Genomic DNA, 13,119 nt, shown 5'->3' on the forward strand with positions numbered 1-13,119 from the left:
CACTCACTATGTACAAATTGTTTCTCCATTTGAGGTTATTGCACAATTTAATATTAAATCAATACATCATACATCTTGTATTGAAAGGTTGAAAATAACTTCAAAATGTGAAAATTTACCTCTTTAGCACAATTTTAAAACATTATAAGTTTTGAAGTTTTAAAATTATTATTAAAAAATTAAAATTATTATTATTATTATTTTTTTTTTTCTCAGCTCAAGTTTAATAAAACTACAAAAGACCAAAAGTGATACCCTACTACTATACACGTCAGTTTGCCTGCCCCATAATACAGCTCAGGCCATTCCCTCCAGAGGAAGAAAGGCTGGCCTCCCCAACCCCTGCAGGAAAGGCCTGTCCTGTCCCACAGCACATCTGGGCTGAGTGTAAGGTCTTGTGTTTTAAGCATGACAATAGTACAAAAGAGGTTTTGTTCTCATGGCCACCTACTGCAGCCTGGCCCTAAAATGGCCCAGTGCTCACTTCTGCTTAGAGAAATATTCTTTGCTCTATCACTGCCAGGCTTCCAGCCAGCTGGGCACACTTCCCCATGTTTGTCAGTAAACTGGAAGGCCTGAACTAGTCTCAGTGTCTCATCCACAGAACGGCCAACAGGAAGGTCATTTATGGTGATCTGTCGAAGGATACCTTTATCATCAATAACAAAAAGGCCCCTGAATGAGATGCCTTCATCGGCCTTTAAGACCCCATAGTCCTGAGCAATGGTGTGCTTGGGGTCTGATATCAAGGGAATGTTCATGGGTCCCAGTCCTCCTTGTTTCTTGGGTGTGTTGATCCATGCCAGGTGACAGAAGTGAGAATCCACAGAAGCACCAATCACTTGGCAGTTGAGTTTCTTAAATTCTTCTGCCCTATCACTGAAAGCAATGATCTCCGTGGGGCACACAAAGGTGAAGTCAAGAGGGTAAAAGAAGAACACAACATATTTTCCTTTGTAGTCAGATAGGCTGATATCTTTGAACTGACCATCTGGCATTACAGCAGTTGCTTTGAACTGGGGGGCATGGTGCCCAATTTTGGCATTTCCTGAAGACATATTGCGATCAGCACTCCTAACAAGCCACAAAAGACAGTCAGGAAGCACACACACCAAAAAATTAAAATTATTAAAATAAGTTTTAAAATTATAAGTTTGCAACAATGAATTTTTTTAAAAAAACAGGAAAATGAAGATGAAAGAGGACTCACAGGTGTTCATCTCTGATATGAAAGACATTGAAAGAATTAGTTAATATATTTTATTTAAGAAATATATAAAGTGTGCTATAAAATGTTTTAACTAGTCTTTTGTGTAAAGTCAAATCTAGTCATTAGTAGTATTTAAGCCTTTAGAAATCTGCTTATAAATGTTAATATCTAATATTTCTGTTAGTCAAAGTAAGACTTCAGAACCAACTCCTTTACTTTGAAAAATCTGAGAGTGCCATTTTTCTGAAGTGATGGATTAGATATCCATGCCTTAATCATCAGGAGAGTTGCTTTGGAGAATAATAGACTAAAAATTCAATATTCCTACAATGCTTTTATTGTTCAATTTTGTTTTTTTCTTTTTTTAATTATTTAAATTTTTCATTTACATAAATTTCTAAGAAAAATATTTAAACCCTGATAGCTTTTTAAGTTTGCATTGAAGGATTGCAAATTTTTAAACTCTATTAACTATGAGAACACCTGTGAGTCAATACTGTTTATGAATTGAAAATAACTAGATGTATTATCTCAGAATATTACTACACAATAGTTTATAATAATTATTCCGCAATGACAAAATATAATAGTAGCACTCTGAAGCTGAGAGTATAAATGTATTTAAATTTGCATTCAATTAATTATAAATCGTAAAATATAATCTTAATAATAATGATTAAATTTCTTAAACTTTTAATGAAATAAATTGCATAGGAATAACAGCTGTTTCATTTTTTCTTGTTTCTTTTTTAAATTTATCTGTTTTTTCTACTTAATTAAAATATTTTTTTATTGAATTATAGTTGATGTACAATATTATAGAAGTTACAGGTGTACAATATAGTGATTCACAATTTTAAAGGTTATAGTCCATTTATAGTTATTATAAAATATGGCTATACTCCCCTTGTTGTACAATATATCTTTGTAGCTTATTTTATACATAATAGTTTGTACCTCTTAATCTCCTACCCCTATAATGCCCCTCCCCCCTTTCCTCTACCACTGGTGACCACTAGTTTGTTCTCTATATCTGTGACTCTGCTTCTTTTTTTGTTATAATCACTAGTTTCTTATATTTTTTAGCTTCCACATATAAGTGATATCATGTAGTATTTACCTTTCTCTGTCTGACTTATTTCACTTAGCAGAATACCCTCCAAGTCCATCCATGTTGCTGCAAATGGCATTATTTCATTATTTTTTCTGAATAATATTCCATTTATTCCATTTACATATATATATATGTATATATATATACCACACCTTCTTTATCCATTCATCTGTTGATGGACACTTAGGTTGCTTCCATATCTTGCCAATTGTAAATAGTGCTGCTGTGAATATGGGGTGCATGTATCTTTGTGAATTATTGTTTTGGGTTTCTTTGGCTCTATACCCAGTTGTGGAAGTGCTGGGTCATATGATAGTTCTATTTTTAGTTTTTTGAGAAACCTTTATACTGTTTTCCACAGTGGCTGAACCAATTTATATTCCCAGCAACAGTGTACAAGGGTTCACTTTTCTCCACATCCTTGCCAACATTTGTTATTTGTGTTCTTTTTGATGATAGCCATTCTAACAGGTGTGAGGATATATCTCATTGTGGTTTTGATTCACATTTCCCTGACGATTAGCGATGTTGAACATCTTTTCATATGCCTGTTGGGCATCTGCATTTTCTCTTTGTAAAAATGTCTGTTCAGGTCTTCTGCCCATTTTTTAATCAAGGTTTTTTTTTTTTATGTTGAGTTGTATGAGCTGTTTATGTATATTGGCTATGAATCCCTTATCAGTCATATCATTTGCAAATATCTTCTCCCATATTCCGTAGGTTGTCTTTTCATTTTGTCAATGGTTTCCTTTGCTGTGCAAAAGCTTTTAAGTTTAGTTAGGTCTCATTTATTTATTTTTGCTTTTAGTTGCTTTAGGAGATGGATCCAAAACTCTATTGCTACAATTTTTGTCAAAGAGTGTTCTTTGTTTTCCTCTAGGAGTTTTATGGTTTCCAGTCTTACATTTAGGTCTTTAATCCATTTTGAGTTTATTTTTGTATATGGTGTTAGAGAATGTTCTAATTTCATTAGTTTACATGTAGCTGTCCAGTTTTCCCAGCACCACCTATTGAAGAGACTATCTTTTCTCCATTGTACATTCTTGCCTCCTTTGTCACAGATTAATTAACCGTAAATGTGTGGGTTTATTTCTGGGCTCTCTATTCAGCCCCATTAATCTATGTGTCTGTTTTTGTGCCAGTACCATTGTGTTGATTACTGTAGTTTTTTAGTATAGTCTGAAGTCAGGGAACGTGATTTCTCCAGCTCTGTTCTTCTTTCTCAAGATTGTTTTGGCTGTTTGAGGTCTTCTGTGTTTCCATACAAATTTTAAAATTATTTGCTCTAGTTCTATGAAAAATGCCATTGGTATTTTGATAAGGATTGCATTGAATTTGTAGATTGCCTTGGGTAGTATGGTCATTTTAACCATATTAATTCTTCCAATCCAAGAACATGGTATATCTTTTCATCTATTTGTGTCATCTTCAGTTTCTTTCATCAGTGTCATAGTTTTCCAAGTACAGGTCTTTTACCTCCTTAGGTAGATTTATTCCTGGGTATTTTATTCTTTTGATGCAGTGGTAAATGGGATTGTTTTCTTTATTTCTCTTTCTGATAGTTCGTTGTTAGTGTATAGAAATGCAACAGATTTCTGTATATGAATTTTTTATCCTACAACTTTACCAAATTCATTGATGAACTCCAGTAGTTTTCTGGTGGCATTTTTAGGATTTTCTATGTAAAATATTATGTCATCTGCAAACAGTGACAAGTTTTACGTCTTCCTTTCCAATTTAGATTACTTTTATTAGGACAAAATCTTTCACTTTTCCTCCTGACAATGTAGAAACAATTGCTCAGTGTTTCTGGTATTGACAAACTAGAAACACACTATCTAGAATTGTAATTAGTTACAATTTACTCTCATGCTTTACCAGAAATAGGAAAGTACCATAAAAACTACCTACACCAGGATAACTGCGATTTCTTCTAAAGGCAACCTTCACAGAATTTTCTGCAGACTTATTAAGTGTAATTTCTGTGACTCCTACAGTTACAGTGTTCTAATACTAGTCTGGGGATCTTAAAGTCAAAAGGCTTAACAGGACCATGTAGGTAATATGAGTGATTAAAATCAGATTTAAGGACGAGGTAGTATTGGGACTCTGGCCAACTGGAAAGGGCATGCTCCCTTTGAAGGGGGAAATTACTGCTCGGCTTCAGCCAGTTGTTGCCACACAGACGTGCAGGCAATATTGCCAGATCTCATGTTTCAGGAAACCAAGACCCCTAATTCTTATATTAACTTTGTAAACCACTCTTCTGGACAAAGAAGGTGTACATCAGTGGGCCAGATCTGCTGGATGGGCCACGAGTTTGCAGCTGAAATAGTAATTATTGTTAAAATAATGACCATGAGTTACTAAAAGTTCCAAATGGTCAAAAAAGGAATAAATTATATTCTTCATATTGTTCTAAGAAAACTGCTCATGTGTTTTAGAACATTCTTGTAATGTATATACAGATTAATCAGAATATTGCATTTCTAAAATATTCATGTTAATGATTATCTAGATAGGTAAGTTGATAGGTAGGTAGGTAAGTAGGTAGAGAGAGAGATGTTATAAACAAATTAAACTTTGGCTCTGCCTCATTTTTGTCTGATAACAAGCAAAATAATAGGATGTTATATGGAATTGTTTTGTATATTACTGTAAAGTCCTTAACAGATACAAAAGGAAGTTCTGTAATGGATTTTAAGTGTGTAGGAGTGGAGCTAATTATAGAAATGCTAAATAAGTATAAATAAATGATGCTGCCCATGTGAAAAACTGTTTTCTATATTTTATAATATGACTACCTAGATTAAGGGGAAATTAAATTAAGCTTTATTGAGCTTGTTAGAAAATGAAAACAGTTAAATTCTAAAAATGGTTTTAATAAAAGCAGCTCTTTAAAATGCAAAATTAAATAACTATTCTTGATTGATTTAGGGTTCATATGGTATACAGTGAGATAAACTGAATTTGATACTTTTAGCTAGTAGTTTTGAAATTTAGGAGATACTATTTAATTTACCATGAAAGAGAATGGTTTCCATTTTGTTTTTAACTCTGATCAAATGTGTGTCGAAAACCAAATAGGCATGGCATATTACAACGTAGTAATTATTATTATTTATAAAGATAAATAAGATTCCTTTTTAAAAAAAAGACCAATTTTTCTATTGGTCTAACAAGTATAAACAGTATATCTCTCATATATACTTCTCAGATTTATTTTTTAAATGATAAAGACCTTTCCTTAATCACTCTAAGTATAATAAAGTATTGCATGAATTTGGAGTAATTCAATAACTGTGAATAACATCAATAACTGTGCTTTGGTAATCTGCTCACAGCTTTGCCGTCTTTTTTTTTTTTTTTTTTTTTGATCTAGTAACTCAGAAATTTATTTACGCCAGTTTAATACAGCTTTGTCCAAAATTCATCACACTGTACATGTTAATATTTAAATTACATAAATGATATATATGAGCATACAGTGTGTATATTGGCATATTTTCTTTATTTCATGGATATAATCTAATGCATTCAAACAAGTTTACAGTTTTAGGGTAACGGAACTTTAAATTTTTGTAGGAATATATACCTTTGAAAGAAAACTTATCTTTGAGAATTTCCAGAGAATGTAAATATGCACAAAATAATATTTACATTTTCTATTGATTGGTTATGCAGAGTATTATCTTCTGCTTTAATTAACAAAACCCAATATCTTAAGATAAGTATTTGGGAAATTTTGTCTTCTCTCTTATACTGAATTCTGAGATCTCTACATAGCCTTATCAAATTTCTGGTTCCACTCAGGCTGCTCAATATCTATGCACATTTAAATATCTAAATGTATAATTTAAGGGAATTCTTAAGTTTTTCAATTGATTTCCTACTGGGACATTTATATTATGATTACACAGATTGTTTAGCATCATGTGAAGAGCACAGTAGAAATGCATTGCAGTTCTGGACAGAATATGCTATGAACTTCTATTGGCATTGACTACTGAAGATTTCAGTAGAAGAAATGAATTATGAGAAGGAAGTAAAAATACTGCCAATGACTAAGAAAGCTATCCCAATGATAGAGGAGTTTCCTTTTCTTAACTCTATTTTATCTGTTTATTATGATAGATAAGAAATTTTAAAATTTTAGAATTCTTTATGTAGTATGAGAGAGACGTGTTACTATGAAGAAAGAACTTTATAAGGAAGAAGTTTATGAGAATGTCATAGGAAAAAACTTGATAAGAAGAGTCACTCTATTTCCAGTTGATAATTATAAATTCCTAGGTTAAAGTTTCATGGTTAATGTACATAAAACATATTTTTTAAAATTATTGTATAGAACCAGAACTTTGTATGTGCTTATAGTATTTTAGGCATGCTATGTGTGTGTATATATATATATATATATATATGCATACATATATATATATAAATATATAGCAGTTAAAGAAAAATGCTTGGCAAAATATACTTTACCCATAAGTTTGAAGAGTAAAATTTTCAAATAAGTTCAAAATGCCCCAGTGTTCACTTATTCATTAGGGTAAGATTGTCTAAATGTTAATTTTAAAAAATTATTTTTAAATTAAAAAATTATGGTATGTTATTCATTTTTGCTTACTTCTAAATTTGATTTCTCAGTGTTCTCTCTGAAACAAAATTTACAATACAAATAAAGCGTGTCTGTTCTGGCCGTCAGCTTCTACTTGATTGGTGTCTGAATCAAGTGCTCCCAGGTTGGAGCTGAATAAGGGCAATTTAACCATTCTTGCCTGTCATATTGCTGCATTTTTTATTGCTCAAAATAAAACCAATGGTGACTGAAAACTTGCAGTGACCTAGAGCCCGCAAAAGTGGCACACCCTTATCTTTTGATTGAACAGCAAAAGCAAGTGCATATATGGACAGAAATTTTGATTGAGATTAATATTCTGTCATGTTTAATAAAAGATTATTTTGGAACTCTATTTTTACTTAAGCATAGTAAAGCTCTTGTATTTTTAACAAATGTGGAGCACATTGTGATAAGCAGAGTTAATGTCCAATAATTTTCCTAGCACATTTCCATATGTTGTAGTAGAAACAGCATTCAACTGGATAGATTCTAATTCCATCTGGCTATTGGTACTCTGTGAGACCTGGGGCAAGTATTTTCATTTCTCAGTTTTCGCAGTCATATAGAGAGCCAACCAGATGATCGTCAAGTCTCTTTCACCTACTGAACTCAGATTTTTATCATAATTTTAACTTTTAAGTAACATTTAATGTAAGCATTTAACAATCTAAACTCCAAAGAATATGAGCTAGATCATAATTTATAACTTTGAAAAATGAATGCTTAATATTTTTTGCTTTTACCCAATAATATAAAGCATATTTATATTATAATTTGAATGAGCCATTTAGTAACTCAAGTTAGTTATTGATAATTTCTTGAAAAAGTATCTAGTAACTTTTTCATCTGTGTTTTTTTCACCATTTTATAATTTTGAGATGTGTTTCTAGACTGCTGTTCATGAGAGTGAAGACAATGTGTTAGTCATTACTGTATCCATCAACCAAAAATAGTAATTCATTCCCATTGAGAGCTGTGTATTGCCTTAGATTAAATAAATAACTTATTAACTAAAAAAGTTAAAGGCTATTCTTATTCACTCTTTTGGTTCATTTTATAACACAGAATGTATAATCAAATTAAGCACTGATTTTTATTTAGAACTTTTTAAACAAGTTTTCTAGGGAAAAACATTGGGATATTAGTCTTACAATAGGCAGCAACAGTACTGTAAAACTAAAATACAAAAAGGAGGAGGAGGAAAAAAGGAAAAGACCTAAAAAATATCACATTTTAAAGTGTCCGGACATAATGAATTCCATTGCATTGTGGGGGAAATATCGCTGCATATAGGTACATGAAGGATCCAGTCCTTTCCCTCTAGTCACCACTGAAATGTAGAAAGAAATGAACATGTAGATTAACTAAGTGGCCCCTCTCCTTAGCAGTATTTGACAGGTGAATGAACTAATTAACTTCCTTCTTTCTTGCCTTCTTTCTTCCCACATCCTCTCCTCTCTTTCTCTCTTTCCCTCCCTTTGTTTCTCCAGCCATTTTTTCAGTTGCTACATTTTGGCAATTGTGATAATTCCTGGAGAGGTACTGAGATGTATGAAAACAGTTCTTAATTTGAGGACGTCAAAGCTAATGGAGGACGTGGACACTTAAATAATTACAACACACTATTATAACTGCTATTATAAAGATATATTCAATAATTGAATATTTCATAGTTACATATATTAAATATTATAAAGTTACACATATTAAATAATCAATGATTCCACCTTTTCCTTATGTAAGGAAGTGTAAAGGGAAGACACACCAGTCAAGTTCTAAAGAGCAAATGCCCATTCCCAGTTTTACCATATTTCAGCATTTGCTTTATTACCTCAGAGTATTACTATTCCAATTAATCTGAAAATGGAGTTAGTTTGGTTTTAATAAGGTGCTGGACTGGAGAGATAGCAAGAAGAGCCAAGAAAGGGAACAATCCAAGACTATTACAAAAAATTAGTCAATAGGGTTTGATGATTGATTGAATTACTTCATTCATTTATTCAACAAATATTTATTGAGTGCTTATTAAGTGCCAGGCCCTATATGCTTGGGATACAGTAATGAACTAACGGACAAAATTCCCACCATCATGGAGCTTGTATTCTGATGGAGGAGACTGACAAAGAAGTAAATATACTGGATGTGAGATGATGAGAGGCGAGGAGGACAGTAGTGCGCTAGAGTAAAGGAGATGGAAACGTTGCCTCACTGCCCAGAGAACAGGGGAAGATCTGAATCCAGAAAGTTAGTGCAGGTTTAAGGGTTCTGAGCTTTGTGCGGTGACTGAAATTAACAGGGCTGAAGGGAATAGATAGTGAGATTAGTCCTGATAGCAGGGGTGAGTGAGGCTGTTTGCTGGAGTTGGGGTTTCTCAGCAGGAGCACACAGAGTTCCAGGGCCCACTTCCCTCAAGCCTGTGGTGTTGCGGGGGTGATCTTACACGTAGCCACTGATGCTTGGGGTTCCCTCTTGTCCTCAATGTAGGGGGCAAAGGGAAAGGAAGAGGTGGAAAACCTCAGTATTCCTATATTTGGTAGCTATGACTGTTGAAAGAAAAGTTGGGAAGTTTAAAGGGTTAGTAATTTTGAGCAGATGAAGAGCAAAAGAGTTTCAAATTTTTGAATTTTTAAAAATAAGGCATGAAATTGGCCTGAAGCTAATCGGAGAGTGGATTTGCATATTTCTGTTTAGATTCACACGTATAATCTGTTAAAAGGAAACAAGAAACCATCCGTGTTATTGTTACTGAAATAGATATTAACTTCATGTTTAACTTTAGTTTTTAAAGCTATGGTAATAAAAATAAGTCATTAATTATACCACTTTCAGACTATTTTAAACTGTTTCCTCTGCAGACATTTAAATTTCCTATTACCCTATATACTTCCTGAATAGAGTACTTGACTATCAAAAAATTACTCTTTTCCTTTCAGAATGCCAAGAAACATGAATCTAAAGAAAGTTTCTTGTACTGCAGAATAAAGGAAAGAATATATGATTTACCAAATGACACTATATTTTGATATCTTAATTTTCAGTTTGCTAAGGTCTTTGCATTGTTGTCATGTTATTTTTGTATAATGTAATCTCACAAAAAATGTTCAATAAATTAGAGAGTGAAGTGGAATGACATTTTTAAGCAAAGAAAATATTGCATTTGAATATGGGAGTAACTAGATTTTTGCCATCTGAAAAAAATATATTTAATTACCTTTTATAAAATACATTTATTTTATAACGCTAACCTTCATTTGATTTGTATATTTCTTGATTTTACTTAATCTAGGATCATAGGAAATGAAGGGGCCTTATGATGTTTCAACAACTCTAAAAAGTTTTTATTCTAATTATTATAAGCAATAATTCTGGAAAGTCTGAGTCACAGAAAAATCATTTGTATCCTTCAGTTTAGTATGGAATGCCCCAGATCGTTCTACTTAGGCAACATTTCTCCCATTTAAAAAATAAAAACCTCTAAGAATAAAGTTTTACACTAGTTATAAAAATAGTACTTAAGAATTGAAGAGTATGACAAGTATTATTTACACTAAATTTCTTATTACGGGAATGAAAGGAGGACAGTAAGCTGAGACATAATAGTAGATGATTTTTTTAAAATAACATATTTGATATGCAAACTAGATCTTTCTGTTATTTCTTAAATACATTCCATATAGGAACAGGATATAGCCAAATGTAAAACATTGGTAGATTACAAAAAATGTTGCAAATGATGGTTAACTTGTATTTTTTTAACCAATTTTAATATACAGGTCTAAGGTTGCTTCATAGTGATTTAAAATTATTTTCAAAGCTCAAAATACAAATGGTCAAATGTTTAAAGCCTTCTGTGGTCAAAAATTATTTCAACTCCAGGAAAATAAGAGACTAGTAAGGTCAGAAATTTAATAAGACACAGAATACATAAAGTAAAATTAGCTAATTTCCAAATAAAATTTTTATATATAAGTACATGAAAAAAATCCCAAAGTTGATTTTCTTATGTGTGGAATTATCAATCAAAGTGGACCTGTAAAATCATACCAACTGCTGTACCAAAAATACTATTTTATTCTTCTCAAAATTTAAAATCAACCAGTGTAAAAATATTTAATGATATACAATCATATCTATACATGAGGGAAAAACAAATACTTTTTATCCAAATCATTCTTAAGTGTATGCGAATTAGAATAACACAAAGAAGCATCTAACATGACTCCAGGTGTATGAAGAACTAATTAAAGATAATGCAGATCATCCTTTAGTTAGACGGTTCCAAAAATATGTGTAACTGGGGCTGGAGAAATCCAGTAATATCTGCTTGCTGATAGACTTAGGAATTTAACCATAAAATTCTATCTAAGCTAAAAGGCAAAACTAACTAAATAAGATATTTTAATAAGGTCACTCCTTATTCGCCTACACCAGAGTTTCTTAGTGGTTTTTGTATGGTCACTTGCATTAGAATCACTAGAGAAACTTTAAAATGCAAATTTCTGGCTCTCATGCCAGAAATAGCATATTAGAATCCCCGAGACTAAGCTGCAGACTGTACGCTTGAAAAGCTCTTTGGGTGATTCTGGCAAACACTAAAATTTAAGAACTACTCTTCTAATTCATCTGGAAACTGTGTACTTCATATACTCTTCCGACTGAACAATATTTATAAGTCAAGAACAAAATTTACTGCTTGGCTCATTGCCCAGCTCACTTGAGGAACCTTCAAGTTTCTGGAATTATCCCCAAAAGCTTTGCCGAAAGAGCAGCAGAGTTGTCCAACCCACAGTAAGAGAAACTGAAAAGATTACAAAGATTACAGTCAGCATTCTGTGATTTGTCAGTTTGCCCCATGGAGAACAAGGAACACTTTGACTTACCGGTCATGTCTATAAAGGTTTTGCCACTGAATATGAAAAACAAGAAGTGACAGGAAAAGAGATTATATTAAAAGATAGCTAGTGGTGAGCAGTTGCAGGAGAAGTGCAGAGGCAGTGGAGGTGGTCAGCAGCAGACACCCAGAGGAGAGCACCGGCGGCAGAGGAAAGACTGAAATCCAAACAATCCGTATAATTGAGTTGTGCTTCCCGCGATACAGGACCGTGTTATGAACACATATAAATCAAGACATCGCGACCAATCACCTCTGAGTGACTGAAGTTGAAAAGAAAGTAAGTGTCTCTACTTCTGGTCAAGTTGAAAGTCTAAATACTTCTAAACGCCAATTGACTGAGCGATGTGTATTTTAAGAAGGTGCGCTTCATCACTTCAAGAGAGGCAGCACGAACTCTAGGGGCGTACTGACTTTGAGCCCTGATTCCACACCTTCATCAAGTTTTCTTGTCTTTAACTGAGATAAAAATAGTACTTACATAGTAGATTCTTTAAGAGGTTTAAATTAGTTGATATACATAAAACAGAACAGTGCCTAGCACATAAGTGGTTGTTATCATTATTATTATTCAAACTAAGAGACAAAATTACGTAACTTGAGTAAAATGTCAGCAATCCTAAAGCTCTGGAAGGATGTCATGGCGTTGCAGATAAGGCATCCATTGACACAGGAGTCTCCTGAACAATCTTAGAGAGCTAATAACATATATAAGGACCACTCGCTTCCACCATGGCTCACGTCAGTAAATCAGGTGTCTCCAGTTTGAAAACAAATAAGAATTGACTGTCTTTTCTTAAATGTATGTTAATCTTGGTGTCAGAAAATTATTATCCTAGACCTTTCAAAAGGTCACATATTTAACCACTTAAAAATGCAAGGTAAATCTTTTCTGTGGGGAAAAGCATTCACAACTCCAAAATACTTGATGAATAAATGAATGGCTGTTGATCTTGAGGGTCTCTTCCAAATGTGTGAGAAATGAAGTTGTAATAGGCTCATCTTTGCTGGTCTTTCTCTGTATTGGAAAGTTTCTCCTCCTCAGAAGCAAGGTTTAGTGCTCCTGTGCTTGAAATTAAGAAGTAGACTAGTGAAATTTATTTCAGTGCTGTAACACTAGTATTTTCCTAATAAAAACCAACTTGTGGGGAGTTCCCTGGCGGTCCAGTGGTTAGGACTCGGTGCATTCACTGCCATGGCCCAGGTTCAATCCCTGATTGGGGAACTAAGATCCTGCAAGCCATGTGGCACAACTAAAAAAAAAAAAAAAAAAAAAAAAA

The 13,119-nt window shown here is 33.0% G+C and overlaps 1 protein-coding gene and 1 pseudogene across 35 annotated transcripts in view; one reads left to right on the forward strand and one right to left on the reverse strand.

Annotated features, from left to right (window-relative positions):
• Nucleotides 1-13,119, forward strand: part of RIMS2 (regulating synaptic membrane exocytosis 2) — a 596,173-nt gene that overhangs the window by 476,243 nt on the left and 106,811 nt on the right. Inside the window, exon 1 of one of the 34 annotated variants that reach the window (XM_082434230.1) lies at nt 1,120-12,119. The exons of the other annotated variants lie outside the window; for them this stretch is intronic. The gene's annotated coding sequence lies outside the window, so the exon portion shown is untranslated. Of the gene's footprint in view, nt 1-1,119; nt 12,120-13,119 lie in introns of those variants that run through there. 34 annotated transcript variants of the gene reach the window in all.
• LOC309647217 (peroxiredoxin-1 pseudogene) lies at nt 195-1,126 on the reverse strand (annotated as a pseudogene). The gene has a single exon. The product of its transcript is annotated as a peroxiredoxin-1 pseudogene (transcript).

The sequence above is a fragment of the Balaenoptera physalus genome (genome assembly GCF_965194825.1).
Source record: "Balaenoptera physalus genome assembly, chromosome: 17".
Lineage (NCBI taxonomy): Eukaryota > Metazoa > Chordata > Mammalia > Artiodactyla > Balaenopteridae > Balaenoptera > Balaenoptera physalus.